This window comes from Rhinoderma darwinii, chromosome 2, assembly GCF_050947455.1.
Source record: "Rhinoderma darwinii isolate aRhiDar2 chromosome 2, aRhiDar2.hap1, whole genome shotgun sequence".
Classification (NCBI taxonomy): domain Eukaryota; kingdom Metazoa; phylum Chordata; class Amphibia; order Anura; family Rhinodermatidae; genus Rhinoderma; species Rhinoderma darwinii.
Genome location: NC_134688.1, coordinates 34,942,479 through 34,961,471, shown reverse-complemented (window position 1 = coordinate 34,961,471; position 18,993 = coordinate 34,942,479). Strand labels below are relative to the sequence as shown.

Here is an 18,993-nt window from a genome sequence, read left to right as displayed (position 1 = left end):
CTCCGATCTGCTTCGACCTTACCTCGACGCAAACCCTTCAAAGCTTGCCCCACCAAAAAATCCTTAGACACATCCCGTAGACCCCGCAACTTAAAACCAAAAGCCAATGCAGAAACGAAACGATTGACCTTAGCCAGGGAAAACCCCGCCTCCCAAGCGTCCCCCAACCAATACAAAAGTGCCACCAACCTGTCTTGATCCGTGCTGACGTTACCCAAACCTCTTACCCACTCTTCCCACTGCCTCCAACAAGCAGAATAAGCACTCCATGTCGTACTTGCCAACGACCTTTCAATCAACCGTTCTACGGGACCGAAACCAGATCCCAGATATGTTCCGGACAAGCCAAACCGAGCAGCTCCGCTCACGGTGCCAATTGACGGAATCGATCCCACTGTGAGCGAGAAAGAGCATCAACGATACAATTCCGAACCCCCGGCACATGCACCGCAACCACCCACGCGTTTAAGGACAAGCACACCAGAACTAAGTGTCGCAAAAACTGAACCACAGGAGGAGAAGATGCAGATATGTTATTAATGGCCAACACCACCCCCATGTTGTCGCAGTAGAAACTAACCTTCTTGTCCCTGAGCCTATCCCCCCAAATGGTCACCGCAACCACGATAAGGAACAGCTCGAGCAGGGCCAGATTCCGCATAAGTCCAATGACCACCCAGCTAGCCGGCCAGTTACCCGCACACCATGGACAACCACCGTACGCACCAAAACCACCTGCCCCAGCCGCGTCCGTAAAAATGTCCAACTCACTCGTATCCTGTACTGGAGACATCCATAAAGAGCGACCATTATACTGACCGAGAAAATCATCCCAAACCTGAAGATCAGCCCGATGCTCCTCCCTGAGCCGCACAAAATGATGTGGTGCACGAACCCCCGCCGTCGCTGCCGCCAATCGTCTACTAAAAACTCTACCCATCGGCATAATCCGACATGCGAAGTTCAACTTCCCCAGCAGAGACTGGAGATCTCGCAACGTGATCTTCTTCAATCGACAAGCCCGCCGCACCTCCTGACCCAATGACATTAATTTATCCTTGGGAAGTCGACACTCCATCGCCACCGAGTCAATTTCAATCCCTAAAAAACAAATGGTGGGGACAGGGCCCTCAGTCTTTCCCGGCGCTAGGGGAATCCCAAAGTCCTTCGTAACTTTCTGTAAGGAATACAACAAATTACCGCAAATAGGCGAACCCCCAGGGCCGATGCACAAAAAATCATCAAGATAATGTATCAAAGAATCAACCCCGGCTACGCCCTTCGTCACCCATTCCACGAAGCTACTAAATGCCTCGAAATATGCGCAAGAAAGGGAACACCCCATAGGAAGACACCTATCCACATAAAACGCCCCGTTCTAGAAACAACCCAATAGCCGCTGGCTCTCTGGATGAACTGGCAACAAACGAAAAGCCGCCTCAATGTCGGTTTTTGCTAACAACGCGCCAGGCCCCGCCTCACGAACTAACCCTACTGCCTTGTCAAAGGACGTGTACACAACCGAGCATAAATCATGATCAATCCCATCATTCACCGACGAGCCCCTGGGAAAAGATAAATGCTGAATCAAACGAAATTTACGGGGCTCCCGCTTCGGCACAATTCCCAAAGGGGACACCACTAAATTTTTTATTGGCGGATCAACGAAAGGCCCCTCCATGCGACCCAACGAAACTTCCTTCAAAAGTTTTTCCGACATGACCTCCGAATGCAGGTAAGCCGACTTAAGATTGCGCCGAGTAACTGGAACCTCATAAGGAGGAGGAGGAATAACGAAACCAAAACTAAACCCCTCATAAATTAACTTGGCCGCAACCCTATTCGGGTATTCATTTAGATACGGGGCCATCCTTTCCACCCTCACCCTCACCCCACCCTCACCGAGGAGGACTGGTTACCTGACCGCTTCGCTTTCCGCATACACTTGGCAGCCCCGTGCGAGGATCCGTTACATTCTGAACACACGTGCTTGAATTTACATGTAGCCCTGAACTTACACTGGCCGTCATTAAACTGCCAGCAAAAACCAAGTTTTGACCCTGAACCTTGCCCGGCCTGGCTGGACTGACCTCCATGGCCAACGCTCCCGGGAAAGGACTGCTTAACCGGAGCCGTCACCCTCAACCTAACCGCAATATCCTTCTGGTCCCACCGAATCGCCGGCCGAACCGCCTTTCGCTGGCGAAATTGCTCATCGTACCGCAACCACGCCTGACCCCCATATACCCTATGAGCCTCTCCGATGGCATCGAAATATCAAATTAACGCCGAGCAATTTTCAGGCGCCTTCTCTCCTATCACGCTGGCCAAAATGGCAAAAGCTTGCGACCAATTGACGAACTTCTGCGGGATAAGCCTATACCGCCGACGTTCCTCTTCCTCCTTCTTACTCTCATCCCGCTTGCCCTTATCCAAATTGAATTTTGCAAGCGGCAGAAGAGAAAAAATTTCCACGTACTCATCTTTCCAAATCCGATCGTGAACCTCCTGTTTTAGATGTGCCCCTAAAGGACCCTCAAAGCATACATAAACCTCGCCACGAGCATGGTCATCAAGCTGAATTCTATCCCCATCTTTTTGCGCCTCGGTTTGAACAGACATCGCGACCGCCTCCCTAGACGCCGCCAACACTTCCCCAACCATGAGACGCGACTGTAACACGCCAACCTCATGAGGACCTTCCCAGACTACCGCCGGAGAACTCGCCGGAACTACAGGCGCCGCGGCCCTATCTAAGCGCCCGACTAACTCCCGCAAGCAACCCACTAAATCCGATAAGCAGTCACTGTCGCGCCCGGCAACGCCACTACCGACAGCCGATACCGCGCTCGCTGCCCCTCCCCCTCCCCCGACATAAAAATCGCTGGATACGGCAAAGAAGCAGTTACGCACTCACCAGGCTGCCCAGGCGCTGTGTTCCCGCCAGCCGGAAAATCCTGACCGCGCTGAAAATCATCCAACTCGCCATCCTCCAGGTCTCCTCTCGCTGACGACTGGCCATCCCACCGACATCTCCGACACGGGGATACCGTCATGCTGACAGATGGGCCGGCAAGCTGCCGCCCGACCGCAGGGACCCAGACTTCCGACCGGACCTGTTGTCTCGTCGCCGCTGATGATCTAGGCGTCCTCCCTGAAGGTCTCGAGGAAGCCAGCCCCCTGGCCGGAACATCACCATGCAGGGCGGACGTGGACTGCTCCCTGGATACAGCGTCAGAAGGAAGTGGGGTGACAGGGAGCCCGGCCAGCGACCCCCTGTGGACCGCCGGACCTCGTCGCGGCTGGGGATTCCTGCCAGGACGCAGGGCCTGGGAGGAGGCGGCCTTCCCAGCTGCCTGGCCTGCAGCGTCCTTAGAAGGGCTCCCCCTGCGATGTCGTGCCCGCGGGACCACCTCAGGACTGAGTCGTTCCGGTGGGCGAGACCGCCGGGAGCGGCGGGGAGACCCTGCCTGAGCCACCGCCACTCCCGACGACACTCTCTGCTTCATCCGAGCAGGAGCACTGGGTGCCGACTCCCCCCCCCCCCCCGCCACCATAGCACCAGCACTAGACCCTGAGTGCTGGGCCTTGCGTGGAGACGAGCCAGCATCCGGCATCCTGGACAGCGCTGCCACGGTCTCCTCCAACCACCCCGGACCGTGAAACACAGCTGCCGCCCGCTCAATGCCGAAAACAGCGGGAAGAACAGATAACGTCCCCTAACTCCTCCCTTCCCCTTCCCCAACTCCTCCTTATACTTTCTCCTTCTCTAACTATTTAACCCTTTCCCTCCTATGTCCGTCATGGAGGCTTCCCTCTGAAGCCCTCCGTGCTGCGTCCAGCCTCTTCTTGACAGATCAAAAATAAATTTTCTTGACACAACAGTCGGAAAAGATGTACATGGCCAACTCAGCACTGATCTCTACACCAAAGATACAGACAAAAATGGCCTTCTACACTATTCTAGCTGCCATCCACTAGTAACCAGAAACTCGCTACCTAGATCACAATACACACGTGTTAACCGTATTGTGGACAATCCATCACTACGCAAAGAGAGGACTGAGAACATGACAACGCAGTTCCTAGAAAGAGGTTACCCTAAAAGAGTCTTAGAGTCAGCCCAATTACCCAGCTCCCCTCGTACCCAGGTAAAACCTAAACGTATCCCCTTTGTGCACGTTTACCACCCATGTGCATATAAGATTCATCATATCATCAGGAAGCACTGGCCCTTATTGAAGGAGGCCTACCCGCAAGTCACGGAATTCAAATCCCCCTTCCTACCCTGTTCAAAAAAAAAAAAAAACCTCAGAGATAAAATTGTCAGGGCAGACATTGGATCATCCAAAAAAACATCTAGATGTTCCTGAATACACCAAAGATGGGCACCTTTCCATGTAGATGCTGTCTTCAATGCTCGCATATCATTAAGGGAGATAAAATTCATCATCCCTTATCTGGTCAGAGCATCCCGATTCGAGACCATTTTGATTGCAACACCAATTACGTGGTCTATATGATCAAATGTCCCTGTGGGCTGGCATATATAGGCGAAACCACCCAGTGGATTAAATAAATAATTAGTCAGCACAAATCTAATATACGGTGCGGCAAAACATTACTTCCCATTCCCGCACATTTTGCCCAACACAAACACAACATATCTCAGTTAATGTTCCAAGTCATCGAACATGTTCCAGCACCAAGAAGAGGGGGTGATAGGATAAATCAACTTAAACGCAGGGAGGCATACTGGATGCATAAACTCCAGACACTGGAACCTAGGGGTCTAAATAGGGAGTATGAAATCAGCAGTTTCCTTTAAACAGTACCAGGATTCTGACGTTAGGCCACTTACTACCTAGAAGACTATGGTGATACACCTCAACTGTATTTTTATGTTGTATATCCAAGTGTAAATATGCTGTACAGTTATTCCGAAATTGACATTATCATAATCTGCATCTTCTTTTAATCTCAGACCCGATGAATCCTTCTGAGCCTATATGTACTACAAGGGGTACTCATCTCACGACCAGCGAACCACCTCTATTGACACGGTATCCTTTTTTACTATAGGGCGTACCAGAGCCAACTAGCTCATATTCTGTCATTATCTTTACTATCCACATGATTTCATTTCGTCCACTACCTGACACATACACAAGATGGCGCTGTTAAGTAGCTGATTACAACTATTTCCTCATTTCCTTAGCATAACGGTTTCAATTTGATCTACATATGATCTCTTACAAGTTCATACACCGTGTTCTTACTTTATTGTGTCTACCAGGACACAGCGTCCCCCCACTGCGCGGCAGTAATTACCTCGACTTCAAAGACTCCATGAATGGTCTGCGCATGTGTTAACGCAATCATGGGCCAAAATATATTAGACTGAAATTTGTAATGGGTATGTCAACCGATACCCGCCCTCCAGTGATTTATCCCGTTTCCAAATCATAGGTAATAGATATATATATCTGAGAGAAAAGATGACACAAGAGACCATGCTTGTATGCTCAAAATCCTTCTCTGATCTTTATTGATCCAAACAAGTATATAAGTATAATGACAGGAAAGGTGTAGGCTTTGGTTTCAGCCAATCATCTACAATATGATAAGGACTCTGATTCAGCCAATGAGAATATTTCAATGCATTATAATAATTCTTCACCCTCCAAGCCCCACATGGCCTGAACCTTGTCCCATGGGAAGACACACATTTCAGGCCAAGGCTATTTGATCTGCTCCTTACAAGAGTAATAAAACATTCAATTCAAGAACACATAACATAGAATTGCTTCAGGACATCTGCTGACATTTACTTTTTACTTATTAATCTCAAGATGGCTCCTTCAGGCCAAAAGATGGATTCCAACGATCCAAAATGGATGCCTACCATACAAAATGGAGTCCATGCAAAATGTTATCTTTTAAACATATTCTAATCACTTTCACAGCATGCGCATGCGTTCCACGCCTCACATGCACTCCACGGTGGAACGCACGTCCATCTTGGCCGATGCGTTCCAACCTATCACGTACGTCCTCCAAGCAGCATACATAAGACAGGAAGTAACTAGGGATTACTAGCGCCCTGAAGAGCGGTAAGCCGCCATATTCAATTGTAAGCTGCGCTACTACAATCGCTATACTAACACTGATTCAGTCCCCAGTACGGCTCAGGTATGTACAGATCATTTTCTACAAAGGTGCCCACATCCTTTGATGCACCTTGTACTCATGGCTTCCCACTCTTCGAGTTGCATGTATTTTATTCATGTATTTCATTTGTGTAATGCATTCTGGGATCACCACTTATAAGTGTTATAACCTACCTGTTAACTACAACGTAGTCCTGTGCTCTTTACTATGCACCTCTACTCTTGCCAATTTGAGTTCAGCTTAAACTTTACATTTAACTTTACATTGATTCCTTAACCCCTGCATAGATCACCGTGTACAAGGGGCACCCCCACTCATCCACATGGAGCAGGGAATACTGGATGTTGACAAATGTACTAATACTAGCCCTAGCCTATATACACATGTACTATTACTACCATTCCCTTTGATATGGCGACTGTTCCAAAGATGTCTGTAACTGTATCTTCCTATACTCTTGTTTTTAACTTTATTTTCTAATTTTGCAAATATTGACCTAGCTTGTATATACAATGTTATATTCAGTCTATGAATGACATGTCCTGTTATGTGTTATATGGTAATTTTCCAAACTCATATGATATGCTATAAATTACATGTATATGTTTCCTCAGTGCCCGACGAAGGTCTCACGACCGAAACGTTGACGTTGCACGTATATCCTCTGGCATTTACCCTGAGAAATAAATTTAAAAAAAATTTTGTTGAACGCAATCAAGGTGTGCGGAATACATTTCTTGACCTATATCTGGTTTGGGACCCTATTTCGAGCACCCGAAGATACTGGTGCTGTCTGAACACAACCAGACTCTGAATCCAGGCGGTTTTTAGAACTGATATTCCAAGTATTTTTGAAGCTTGTTTTGAGGTGTTTTTAATAAAGGGACATGTCACTTTTTTACAAACCATTTTTTTACGTGGTGTTTTTAATTCAGCAGTGAAGAAACACACCTCATATGAACTACACAGTGTATTTTCCTTATGAAAACAATGGGAAGCAGTTTGCAGGTGTATTTCAAGTTAATTCCGGAGCGCAACACGAGCATTTTAGCTCCGAAATACGCCTGAAAATAAGATTTTGATCATGCCCTTAATGTGTAAGCTGGGAATACTCCTTTAAGACCCATTTACATTTATATTATTGTTACAAATGTTATAAATGCACAAAAAGATCAATGTTAAAACAATAGTAAAAAGATTTTGTATCCATAAAAATAGAGGATATCTGTGGTGGCATCTTCATATAAAAATACCTTATGTGCCCGCACAATCACCATGACGTAACTGTAAGTCATGATGGCATAATGTAAGACAATCTGATGTACAGTTATTCCAATGAAGGCTTAAAGGAACAGTGTCATCACAAATAAATTTTTTATATGTTAAAGATGTTAGTGCTTTAATAAAAACGTTTATATTCATTTGTGTGTTTGTGTTTTACTGTTTCTTATTTTTACACTTTTTCTTCCCTATGGGGGCTGCCATTTTTTGTTCCATTTCTGTGTGTGTCGATTAACGACACACACAGACATGGAATACGGCAGCCACAGTCCCATAGGGACTGTGAACGGCTCCCGTCCCATTGACTGCCGTGTACGGCGTCTGTGTGGGAACTGCGCATGCGCCGCTCCCACACAGTCCTATTCGAAATTGGCGCCGTCCGGCGCCATTTTCCTGTGGACCGGAAGTCGCGGCCGGACAGTAATATTACTACTTCCGGTCGCGGCTTCCGGACTTGTGCACATGGAACAGCGGCAGCAAACGGAGCGGACGGGCCGGAGGGAGCCGCGGCGGCAGGAGCAGGTAAGAGATTTCAATGTATGTTAGTGTTTGTGTGTGTTTACTACTGTATGTAAACCTACTACACTGTGGGTTACCTCAAAAAATGGCGACACACAGTGTAGGAGGTTAAACCTTTCAAACCCCTCGTTTATCCCGGCACTAGCCAGGATAAAGGAGGGGGGGATGCTGAGAGCTCACTAGAGCGAGGGCTTTTAACCCAATGTTGCAATGCTGCAATTTTGGGAACTAGCTCCATCTAGTGACCAAAAATGGGTAGTATTATAAATTAGAAAAAATTTATAATATTTCCTGACTCGCGAAAAAAATAAAAAAAATTTGAACAATGTTTAATCACCCACACACTAAATGTTTAATTTTTTAAAAAAAAACATGTTTTTCTGGCAACACATTCCCTTTAAGGGGTTAATGTTATGACTGAACGGTGTATAATCATCAAGGGCATAATAATAGGGGTTGCAAAGGTAAAAGTCTCACTGGGGGCTGGAATATGAGGGGCCAAAAGACAATACTAATATTATAAATGGCACTTAGTCTATCTAAATAGTTGCCTATTGGTCAGTGTCTGTAGCGTCCAGAATAAAAAGAATATGTAATTTCTAAACAAGGTTGTAATAATAGAGACGACCCCTCTTAATGCAGAAGTGACAGTTTTACACACGGATCCAATTTATATAAGTGACACTATTGATGTAATTGTTCTGCAATATGTCAGCTTCTATGTACAGATAAAAACAAGGGGACATATAGAAAAACACCGAAAAAGCCATACTTACAAATGGACACAGCCAGGTCAGAAAGGCCGATGAAGGAGAGTGAGCAGGTGCTTTAAATAATAATAGCCACTCCCAGTAGTCTTGAGGGGAGTGGTGTGTGGTGCATGGGTTGTGTAGTAAAGAATAATAAATGAATAGTGTATGTGCAAGTGTAATAATATAAGTGAAATATAGGGGGCAGTAATGAGTAAAGTGCCTCAATAAAAATAAATGAATAATGAGGTGCAAGTGTGTGAAACATGGAGGGATAGTGTGTAAGTCATGAGGCACAACGTGTAATGCCAGGTAGAAGCCTATTTGTGACGCCTTGATAATTCATAGAGCGGGCTACCCTGCTTCTATGCCAAACAACAACACACCATGCTCTCCCAGCATCAAAGACCCGGCTGTGTCCAAAAGAAGCAAATATAAGTAATAATGAAAAATACCTGGGGTATTAGTGATCAATTTTGGCAAAAAGGACGCAAGCTCGCAATCCACGACAAGGATCCCCAGACTTGCGAGTCCCTAACTCCCTAACTGGAACGAAAAGCTCCTGATGCACAGACAAAACAGATAAAAACAAGGGGACATATATACAAAATATATAAAACAACGAAAAAGGCCATACTTACAAATGGATACAGCCAGGTCAGAAACGCTGATGAAGGGGGGTGAGCAGGTGCTTTAAATAATAATAGCCACTCCCACTAGTCTTGAGGGGAGTGGCGTGTGGTGCATGGGATGTGTAGTAAGAAATAATAAATGAATAGTGTATGTGCAAGTGTAATAATATAAGTGAAATATAGGTGTAAAGGATCTGCCAGGCACAACTTCTGTGTATACGCCCATAGGTAATCAGTCTGCACCTGAGTCTATGCCTCTGAGACTGACTCCATCTTCCACCACTCAGGATGGCAGGCTTAGGAGTGGGAGAGCCTATCGCAGCCTGGCCAGACGGAGCTAGCTCCTGCCCTCTGTCTATTTATACCTGCCTTTCCTGTTCCTCCTTTGCTTGTGATTCTTCTTGTGTGGTTTCCTGGCTCAGCTACAGCTTCTGACTATTTGATCCTGCTCCATACTGACCCTGGCTTACTGGCTACTCTCCTGCTCTGCGTTTGGTACCTCGTTCACTCCTGGTTTGACTCGGCTCGTTCACCATTCTTGTTGCTCACGGTGTTGCCATGGGCAACTGCCCCATTTCCCTTAGCTTTGTGTACCCTTGTCTGTTTGTCTCGTGCACTTACTGAGCGTAGGGACCGCCGCCCAGTTGTACCCGTCGCCTAGGGCGGGTCGTTGCAAGTAGGCAGGGACAGAGTGGCGGGTAGATTAGGGCTCACTTGTCCGTTTCCCTACCCCCATCATTACATAATCACAAGCCCTATACCTAGTCTACCCTGGTCCCTGACACTACTATGGACCCCCTTGAGACCCTGGCTCAGCAAATGCAGGGTCTCTCCCTACAGGTCCAGGCTATGGCTCAGAGGGTCAACCAGCCAGACGCTACCATGGTAGTGCCCCTCACCTCACCTCTTGAACCCCACCTCAAGTTGCCTGACCGGTTCTCAGGGGACCGGAGGACTTTTCTTTCCTTTCGGGAGAGTTGTAGGCTCTACTTTCGCTGAAAGCCCCACTCCTCAGGTTCTGAGAGCCAGCGGGTGGGTATAATTATGTCCCGGCTCCAGGAAGGGCCCCAAGAGTGGGCCTTCTCCTTGGCTCCTGATGCCCCGGAACTTTCCTCCGTTGATTGTTTCTTTTCTGCTCTCGGACTCATTTATGACGAGACTGACAGGACTGCCTTTGCTGAGAGTGAGCTGGTGACCTTACGTCAGGGTAAGAGACCTGTTGAGGAGTATTGTGCTGACTTTAGGAAGTGGTGCGTAGCTTCTCGGTGGAATGACCCTGCCTTAAGGTGCCAGTTTAGGTTGGGCCTGTCGAACGCCCCGAAAGACCTGCTAGTTAGCTATCCCTCTTCTGACTCCCTAGACCAGGTTATGGCTTTAGCGGTACGACTTGACCGACGTATCAGGGAACGACAACTTGAACGTTTTTGTGTTTTCCCCTCTGACTCCCCCATGATGCCTCCCGAGGTCCCGTTGCTTCGCTCTTCCACGGAAGACTCGGAGGTACCTATGCAACTCGGAGCCTCCGTGTCCCCCCGACAACGTAGAGAGTTCCGCAGGAAGAATGGTCTCTGCTCCCTAATGGTAGGATATTTAATCTTTCTTGTCCCGAACGTGAAGCCATGAGAGAGTATATCCAGGAATGCCGGGCCAAGGGTTACATTTGCCCCTCTACTTCCCCGGTAGGTGCTGGCTACTTCTTCGTAGGGAAGAAGGATGGTGGTCTTAGGCCATGCATTGACTACCGTAACTTGAATAAGGTCACTGTAAGGAACCATCCCCTTCCTTTGATTCCTGATCTCTTTAATCAGGTTCAGGGGGCCCAATGGTTCTCTAAGTTTGATCTACGGGGGGCGTATAACCTTATCCGCATCAAAGAGGGGGATGAGTGGAAGACTGCGTTTAACACGCCCGAAGGTCATTTCGAATACCTCGTCATGCCCTTTGGGTTGTGTAATGCTCCCGTGGTCTTCCAGAATTTCATAAATTAGATTTTAAGAGATTACCTGGGGGTGTTTCTTGTAGTGTACCTTGATGACATACTGGTGTTTTCCAAGGACTTGTCCTCCCACATTGAGCATGTCAGGAAGGTGCTCCAGGTCCTTCGGGAAAACAAACTGTTTGCGAAAACCGAAAAATGTGTGTTTGGGGTACAGGAGATACTATATTTGGGACAAATCCTCACTCCTCATGAATTCCGCATGGACCCCGCCAAGGTCCAGGCTGTGGCGGAATGGGTCCAACCTGCCTCCCTGAAGGCGTTAGTGTTTCTTGGGGTTCGCTAATTATTACAGGAGATTTATTGCTAACTTCTCGGTCATCGCTAAGCCTCTTACGGACCTCACTCGCAAAGGTGCTGATCTCCTCCACTGGCCTCCTGAGGCTATCCAGGCTTTTGAGGTCCTTAAGAAGTGCTTTATCTCGGCCCCGGTGCTGGTTCAGCCCAACCAAATGGAGCCATTTATCGTGGAAGTTGACGCATCCGAGGTGGGAGTGGGGGCTGTCTTGTACCAGGGTACCAGGTCCCTCACCCATCTCCGTCCCTGTGCCTACTTCTCCAGGAAGTTTTCGCCCACTGAGAGTAACTATGATATTGGCAGCCGCGAACTATTAGCCATTAAATGGGCATTTAAAGAGTGGCGCCACTTCCTGGAGGGGGCTAGGCACCAGGTAACGCTCGATGGGTGCTATTTTTTTATCAGATTCAACTTTTTGGTTACCTATAGGGCTGGGTCTAAAAATATTAAGGCCGATGCTCTGTCGCGTAGCTTCATGGCCAGCCCTCCTTCGGAGGAGGATCCTTCTTGTATTTTGCCTCCTGGTATAATCATTTCTTCTATTGATTCTGATTTAGTCTCTGAAATTTCGGCCGATCAAGTTTCAGCTCCCGGGAACCTTCCTGAGGACAAGCTGTTTGTTCCCCTGCAATTCCGGCTAAGGGTACTTAGGGAGAATCATGACTCCGCACTATCGGGTCATCCAGGCGTCCTGGGTACCAAACACCTCATTGCCAGAAACTATTGGTGGCCTGGGTTGCCTAAAGACGTTAAGGCTTACGTCGCCGCTTGTGAGGTTTGTGCTAGGTCCAAGACTCCCAGGTCCCGACCAGCGGGCTTACTACGTTCTTTGCCCATTCCCCAGAGACCTTGGACCCATATCTCCATGGATTTTTTTCACCGATTTGCCTCCATCTCAAGGCAAGTCGGTGGTGTGGGTTGTAGTAGACCGCTTCAGTAAGATGTGCCACTTTGTGCCCCTCAAGAAACTACCCAATGCCAAGACGTTAGCTACCTTATTTGTCAAACACATCCTGCGTCTCCATGGGGCCCCTGTCAATATTGTTTCGGACAGAGGGGTACAATTTGTTTCATTGTTTTGGAGAGCCTTCTGTAAAAAGTTGGAGCTGGATCTGTCCTTCTCCTCTGCCTCCATCCTGAAACTAATGGCCAAACGGAGAGGACTAATCAATCTCTAGAACAATATTTAAGGTGTTTTGTCTCTGACTGTCAATATGATTGGGTCTCATTCATTCCCCTCGCCGAATTTTCCCTTAATAACCGGGTCAGTAACTCGTCAGGGGTCTCACCCTTTTTCTGTAATTTTGGGTTTAATCCACGGTTCTCCTCCGTTTCACCTGGTAGTTCCAACAATCCCGAGGTAGAGGTCGTTCATCGGGAACTGTGCACAGTCTGGGCCCAGGTTCAGAAGAACCTAGAGGCGTCCCAGAGCGTACAAAAAACTCAGGCTTATAGAAGACGGTCTGCTAACCCCTTGTTTATGGTCGGGGATCTGGTGTGGTTATCGTCTAGGAACTTGCGCCTTAAGGTCCCGTCCAAGAAGTTTGCTCCCCGGTTTATTGGGCCGTATAAGGTCATTGAAGTCCTCAATCCTGTATTTTTCCGACTGGAGTTGCCCCCATCTTTTCGAATACACGACGTGTTTCATGCCTCCCTCCTTAAACGCTGCTCCCCGTCCTTGGCTCCCTCGAGGAAACCTCCTGTTCCCGTTCTCACCCCTGAGGGGGTGGAATTCGAGGTGGCCAAGATTGTGGACAGCAAGATGGTCCAAGGCTCCCTTCAGTACCTGGTCCATTGGAGAGGATATGGGCCTGAGGAGAGGACTTGGGTACCCGCCCGGGATGTTCACGCTGGGGTATTGGTCAGGAAGTTCCACCTTCGTTTCCTCAATAAACCAGGTCCACTTAGAAAGGGTCCGGTGGCCCCTCATAAAAGGGTGGTACTGTAAAGGATCTGCCAGGCACAACTTCTGTGTATACGCCCATAGGTAATCAGTCTGCACCTGAGTCTATGCCTCTGAGACTGACTCCATCTTCCACCACTCAGGATGGCAGGCTTAGGAGTGGGAGAGCCTATCGCAGCCTGGCCAGACGGAGCTAGCTCCCGCCCTCTGTCTATTTTTTACCTGCCTTTCCTGTTCCTCCTTTGTTTGTGATTCTTCTCGTGTGGTTTCCTGGCTCAGCTACAGCTTCTGACTATTTGATCCTGCTCCATACTGACCCTGGCTTACTGACTACTCTCCTGCTCTGCGTTTGGTACCTCGTTCACTCCTGGTTTGACTCGGCTCGTTCACCACTCTTGTTGCTCACGGTGTTGCCGTGGGCAACTGCCCCATTTCCCTTAGCTTTGTGTACCCTTGTCTGTTTGTCTCATGCACTTACTGAGCGTAGGGACCGCCGCCCAGTTGTACCCCGTCGCCTAGGGCGGGTCGTTGCAAGTAGGCAGGGACAGAGTGGCGGGTAGATTAGGGCTCACTTGTCCGTTTCCCTACCCCCATCATTTTAATAGGGGGCAGTAATGAGTAAAGTGCCTCAATAGAAATAAATGAATAATGGGGTGCAAGTGTGTGAAACATTTGTAAGTATGGCCTTTTTCTATGTACAGATGTAGAGATCTTTAACTTGACTTAATGTGTTAAATACACAGTGGCAAGAAACTTACATTTCACTTTTTCACTGGTTTTTAATGGCTTAAGTGTTAAGTTACAACGCCGCAGCAAGTTATCAGAGTCAGGATAAAAGCCCTTTTACACTGACCGATTATCGGACAGACTAACGTTCATAGTACGCTCGTTCCCTATAATTGTGTAAACAGGGCACAGCGATCAGCAGATGAACGCGCAAACGCTCGATCATATGCTGATCGTATCGTTTAAAAAAAGTTAAATATTATCGTTGTCGGCAGCACATCTCTCTGTGTAAACAGGGAGACACACTGCCGACATGATAATAATGTATGGGGACGAGCGTTCAGAGTAACGACTGCTCGTCCCCATACATAGCTCTGTGTGACAGGAGCAAATGAGCACCGATCAACGATGTTGGCTGGTGTAAAAGGCCGTTAAGGATTGCTACATCTGTACATGACTTCACACAAACGAACAAGAAGTTTATCTGCTCACCAGGCCGTGCATGTGTCTAATAAACTCTCGGTGTGCGGATAATAGTTTGGTAACTTTATGGAGCATTAAAAATTAGATAATCCAGAACTGAAACGAAATTAAATCAAATATATCCTTTATAAGTATAACAGTTTATATCCATCTAGTAACAGATTACACGTTTCATACATTACATGTTCATAGTCGTAGCCCCTATAATAACACATGTATCTTTCTTCCAGGTCTATAAAACAGCAGTCCCATGTAACATGCCTATATTCAGTGTATACACAGACAGTCTATCCAGGTAGTAGGAGATAATCGATGATGTAACAGATACTGCAGCCACTTATGATGTCACTGATGATGTCATAGACAGTACTAGTCGTTAGGTTCTATGTGCAGCTGGATTACACTCACTTTGCACTTGATATTTGATCAGTGTATCCTACAGCTCATGACTTTTTTGGCTTTTTCTACCATTTCTGGCAATAACATCTGGACCAGGACTGTGATGACTGTGATTGACAGGTAAGACGCAGCATTTTATCAGCTATAATGTCAGTGTTATTAATTATACATGTTACTAAAATATATAGGCTCTAGAAATTCTCATATAAGGCCGGATTCACACTGGACATTACTGCAGCAATTTCTAACCGCACAAACATCTCACCACATATATAATTGTAGAAGGAATTTTGTCGGGGGTTGGGTTATTTTTTTTTAGACAAACAGTTCAAGATCCAGTAACATGTTTCTATTAACGCAAGTAACAACCGAACATGTGGATTTTACATTCAGATTTCAAGGTTTCATATTTCCCCATTAAAGTTACAACTTCCTATTTCCTGAAAATTGCAGCTATCAGTAATGTGTGAATGGAAATGTGAATTCTTAAGTATTTTCTAAAACAGACATGTCAGGAGAGACGTCAGATCCTCTATCATTTTATATGTATGTTCTGTCCTTTGTATAAAATGGTCTTATTTACCTTTTCAATGGGTTTTCCATGACCTTAATATTGATGGCCTATACTTAGGATAGTCCATCAATATCGGATAGTCCATCAATATCAGACGTGGATCTTACTCCTGCCACCCCCATAATGAGAGTAAAGGGGCCACACCCCCCTGGTGGTCAGCCCCATGTTCTCTTTATTGTTTACCAGGCAAAGCTCCATGCATTTGATAGTGGCTGTGCTAAGTATTGCAGCTTAGAGAGCTGCAGTACCAGGCAAAGCCATTACAAAATGTACGGCACTGTGCCTGGTAAGCAGTAAAGGGGCCCCTTCATTCAGCTTGATGTTGGGAGTTGGACCCTCAATGATCTGTTATTGATAGCCTTTTCTAAGGGTTGATCATCAGTATTAAAGTCCCGGAAAACCCCTTCAATGTTCATGTTCCACATTTGCCAGATTACAGAGTATATATGAGGAGGTCACAACCACCACCTCCTTCACCAACTAACTCTGCCATGGGGCATACCGCTGAGGTATTTTCTATAGACAATAATATAAGAGGATTAATATAAAGTGCTATAGTAAGAAGAATGATATTATTGTATGTTATTGCACATTTCAGGCTACAGTGAATATAAACTCTGTATGTATATGGCAGTAGATGTATCCTCAAGGCCAGGAAGCTGTAGCATAAGCCTCCATAGGGAGGTTTACATTTGCTTACTCATAGAAGATGTTGCTGTTAGACTTTCACTGAGATGGATCTAATAGATGCTAATAATATACTTATAGACAGATGTAAACTGAATTTGTGGGTATTGACTTTTATATGATATTCTCCCATATTGTCTCAACAGGTCATGGCACAAGACCCAGAGCCACAACTTCCTGGGAAGTGCCTTGAATACAGTAAACAGGTCAGATTTATTTTTTCATTCATATTACTTATTATGTGTATTTCATTGCTTCATTCTGTTTAATTAAACAAACATCTTACTAATAGAATATCTGATTCTGTAAACCGGATAAACCAGACTGGTTATATTCTATCTATCTATCTATCTATCTATCTATCTATCTATCTATCTATCTATCTATCTATCTATCTATCTATCTATCTATCTATCTATCTATCTATCTATCTATCTATCTATCCTCTTTGGTATCTATTAAGGGTCCAGGTCCTCACAAACTTATCCAAAAGATAAAATATTTGAGTATAAAACTGAACCTGCAATTTAAGCTTTATTCATGAACTCATTCAGTGAATATGCGATGGTGAAAGTAGCGACTCCCCATAACTCCCCAACAACAGTTCACACTTTTACATATGGCTGATTCCGCTCCTTCATGTGATTTAGGCAGAATGGTAACTTCTAACACTTGGAGGCAGCGATAGTTATCAGAGTCTAAAGGGGAAACCAAGTATCTCACCTTTTGTATTTTATTCTCAACAGATCCCTCGATTTGTCCCAGAAGTGCTGGTGCCGGCGCAGTGTCCTGAATACAACACTCAGGTATTGATCTATCTTTCCTTTAATTTACCTTTCATGATTATTACTCATAAACATCCCAAATTATCTGGTCAGAAAACAGATGGGACTCCTTCATGTCATATAAGCAGATAGATACCTGGCACTTGGAGGCAGTCATAGTTATCATGAATACTCTTAGTCTTTTGACACCAAGGTGTTCACCAAACATAATCCTACTCATGGATACAGAGCTATACATAGAACATAGGGGACCCAAACCAAAGATCAAGCAGGACCCTCAATTATGGTGCCCAAATTTAGCTACTGAGGACAGAAGGGCGTGATGTTTGTTTACCTCTCCATTTCCTTCCCATGACCTTTGGGCCAGTTCCCCACCGCCTTGGTTCCTAACAATGTAGTTTCTCTGGAGAGAGGAGTCCTGCGTAGGTTGTCACCACCAAGCCGCAAAGAGGGTAGGACAAACCTGGGCCCATATAAGCCGGTGTATCTCTATGCATGTGCGCCCGTGCTTGACTATTTTCATTAAAAGATAATACAAGGAATTTTCACGCTGATAAGTTGTCACCTACATCAATATCTGCGACCTGAAAATCTCCTTAAGCCGTGTTCACCCGTTACCATTAATTACATTTTTTTGTGAAAATGAAAGCAAAAACCGTGAATTGACCATGTTTCACTTTGCGTTTTGGCACAAATTATCGCAGTTTTTCTATGCATTTTTATCATACAACAATTATAGGCCATGTCCCTAAAAATTCTGAAACTATCAGCACTGATTGTATAGTATCAGACCATGGCCAATGACAAAAGGAAATAGCAGCACGCAGTTGTCAATTTCTTCTTACATTTCCAGGAGTAATAAAAGAGGAACCGCACAGTGAGGAGCTCTATCATGGTCTCAGGTCCAGGTGTAGGCGGGCTGCTCAAAGAATACAGAGAGCGCCCAACTAATGCCTAGGATATATAGTAGGAGAGTCCAAGGTAAGTCCTGAATATTTCTTGTATCTCTGCACACACGTTGTATCACATATTTACTGGCTGGATGGTTTATAACAATAATGGATATTTTCTCTGGTACTGAAATCCAGGAACCCAGTTTAATTTATCTCACATTGTCCCTCAGAAAATAAGGTTGTTCTGCCTAATATTTCCCCGCTTCAATGCTGGGGGTGGTAGAGGGAAGAATAGAAAAAAATGCCCGTCACAAAATATAGTGACTTCTTATTACTGACAAGCTACAAACCTGTAATATATTAGGAAAAGACCAAGAACCTGGAAATCTGATGAAGTCAACTATGGATCCAGACTAAGCTGCCACCTAAACTTATTTGTCGTCAGCAAACTTGGTGCATGCCCAGTATATTCATTACATGTATCCACATTATATGTGTCCAGAGACACCACAAAAGAAAAAGAGAATCAGAAACTCCACATTTCTCTATAGTTTCCCTTTAAGTTCTGGTTTATATAGAGATATAACTTTAAGCTCCTGGGCCTTGATGCCAAATCTATATCAGGTCCTGCCAACTATCATATACCATATATAATCTACACTCCCACAGACAGAAGAGACTGGTTTTATGGAAAATGGGCTCCTGGGCAACAAGCAATGTAGGCTCGCACCCACTAGGTCATCTTTTTATATTGTTTTTTTTTACATTTATCTGGTGGTCTAAGGCTGTGAAAGGGTTCAGTGTAAATTCACTGGTTTAAGGCAGTAAAGGGATTATTTTTACATTACCTGGCGGTCGAGGGCAGTCAAGCTAGAAGATGGGGGCACTGCAGATTTG

General features: G+C 45.8%; 1 long non-coding RNA gene across 2 annotated transcripts; it reads left to right on the top strand.

Moving 5' to 3' along the window:
* The first annotated feature begins 6,110 nt into the window (after positions 1-6,110).
* Positions 6,111-18,178, top strand: LOC142740443 (uncharacterized). 2 transcript variants are annotated; one of them, XR_012880676.1, is made up of 6 exons: positions 6,111-6,192; positions 6,786-6,890; positions 14,989-15,277; positions 16,565-16,624; positions 17,165-17,224; positions 18,057-18,178. It is a non-coding gene; the product is annotated as an uncharacterized LOC142740443 (long non-coding RNA). The 2 variants fall into 2 exon arrangements; XR_012880675.1 differs by lacking the exon at positions 6,111-6,192 and having other exon boundaries at positions 6,707-6,890.
* The last annotated feature ends 815 nt before the right edge of the window (positions 18,179-18,993 follow it).